Here is a 2,328-nt window from a genome sequence, read left to right on the forward strand (position 1 = left end):
GGAAGTAGAAAAAGAATCAAAAGGTTTATTTAAACTATATACACTATATACAGGGCAAAACAAAAGACAAAAAAAAAACCAAAGAGTATAATCCAAAAAAAAAAAGCAAAGTGCAAAAATTCAAAAGCTAAGAAGATCAAAAAACACAGTACAAAGGAAACTGGAGATAAACATAACAGCACAAAGACTCCGTGACAAGAGGACTGAACTCAGGGGTATAAATAGACAAACTAATTAAGGACACAGGTGAAGATAATTAGGCAATTAACACAAACACAAAACACAGGAACAGTGGCGGCCTCTAGAGGCCCAAAATAAACATGACATGAAAAGGAAATAACAGCGGCCTCTAGAGGCCAAAACAGTCCTAGTCCTAACACAATGTATGCAGGAAGATGTTGGCGATCTTTTATCAGTCTGCTGTGGCCAGTGTGCTTTTCTTTGCAGTGGTTTGTTGGCGGAGCAGCACTGGAGCCAGTAACACCAACAGACTCAATAAACTGATAAAGAAGGCTGGCTCTATAATTGGCTGCAAACAGGACACTTTGAGGCTGTGGTGGAGAGGAGGACTCTGAACAAACTGTTATCCATCATGGATAATCCCGACCACCCTCTCCACCACACACTGGATAGAGACCTTCTCCAACAGACTCTTACAGCTTCACTGTTATAGGCACCAATATAGGAAATCTTTTCCTGCCCCAAGCCATTATACTGTAAAATAACTCACCTCTGTCTAACAGAAAGGCCTCTGACCTCTCTGCCATATAGTCCTGTTTATAACCCTGGTCCTCCTGCAACTTTTGCACTGCCAGAGCTATTTGTTTACTGTCATTAGTCACTTTGTACCATTAGAGCTTATTTGTTTTTATTTATTTAATTTATCTTTCATTCAATACTGCCACCTTTGCAGAGTTTTTATCTTCATTTGTCACAATTCTTGTTTTTAGCACTACTGATGCACATTCACATTTACAAAGCACGTTTATAGATATATTTTTATCATTACATTTTTATTTGTATATTGTATAATCGGCTTGTTCTTGAGATCTTTTTTTCCTTCTAAATTCCATTTTATGTTGTACAGTGTGTCTTTCTTTTCGCATGCCTGATAACTTGCTGCTGCAACAAAACAATTTCCCAACTTGGGATCAATGAAGTAAATCAATCAATCAATCAATCAATCAATCAATCAATCTATCTATCTATCTATCTATCTATCTATCTATCTATCTATCTATCTATCTATCTATCTGTGAAATTAAGAGCATTTCCACACTCACAGTGTGATGAAAACTCACAGGATTGATACTAAACAGCTGTGCGGCCATAAGAAAACCACTTTTTAGTGAGACTAATCAGGAGAAAAGGCTTCAATTTGCTAGGGAGCATAAAGATTGGACTCTGGAGCAATGGAAAAAGGTCATGTGGTTTGACAAATCTAGATTTACCCTATTCCTGAGTGATGGGTGTGTCAGGATTAGAAGGGAAACACATGAAGTGAGGCATCCATCATGTATAGTGGCCACTGTACAAACCTCTGGAGACAGTGTTATGATCTGGGGTTGCTTCAGTTGGTCAGGTCGAGGCTCAGCAATGTTATGGGGCAATAAAATGAAGTCAGCTTACGACCTGAATGTACTGAATGACCAGGCTATCACATCAATGGATTTTTTTCTTCCCTGATAGCACAGGAATAAAATTAGGGCTCAGATTGTGAAAGAGTGGTTCAGGAAGCATAAGGAATCATTTTCACACATAAATTCGCCACCACAGAATCCCAACCTTAACCCCATTGAGAATCTTTGGGATGTACTGGAGAAGACTTTATGTAGTGGTTCAACTCTCCCATCCTCACCACAAGATCTCGGTGAAAAATTAATACAACACTTTGACATTGCATAAGTTTATCGAAACAATGCCACAGTGAATGCATTCTGTAAATCTAAAGCTAATTCTGCAAAGCTAAAAGCGTCCAACCAAATATTACAGTGCACAACTTTTTTTTTTGGCAGGGCAGTGTCGAAGCAAGCTGTGAATAAGAGTCCTGTGATGAGCACGGAAGCCTTTATAGTTACAGCAACAGTTCGCAGTCTTAGATACATGTCTACAAGTGAGATTATCCACTGAAACAAGAATTGAGAATAAATTGTTTTTGAGAAGTGCAGGTTTTTAGGATATCCATGTGGGACAATCCACAACAGCAAAAGGTGAGTCATAAAATATTTTCAACCTAGTGTGCAACAAACACTGGGCATTTCATTATTGGTCTTCATTGATTAAAAATAGGGATTTAGGATAATGTCTTGGCCTTTAAATCATAATGAA

This window comes from Neoarius graeffei, chromosome 3 (assembly GCF_027579695.1).
Source record: "Neoarius graeffei isolate fNeoGra1 chromosome 3, fNeoGra1.pri, whole genome shotgun sequence".
Lineage (NCBI taxonomy): Eukaryota > Metazoa > Chordata > Actinopteri > Siluriformes > Ariidae > Neoarius > Neoarius graeffei.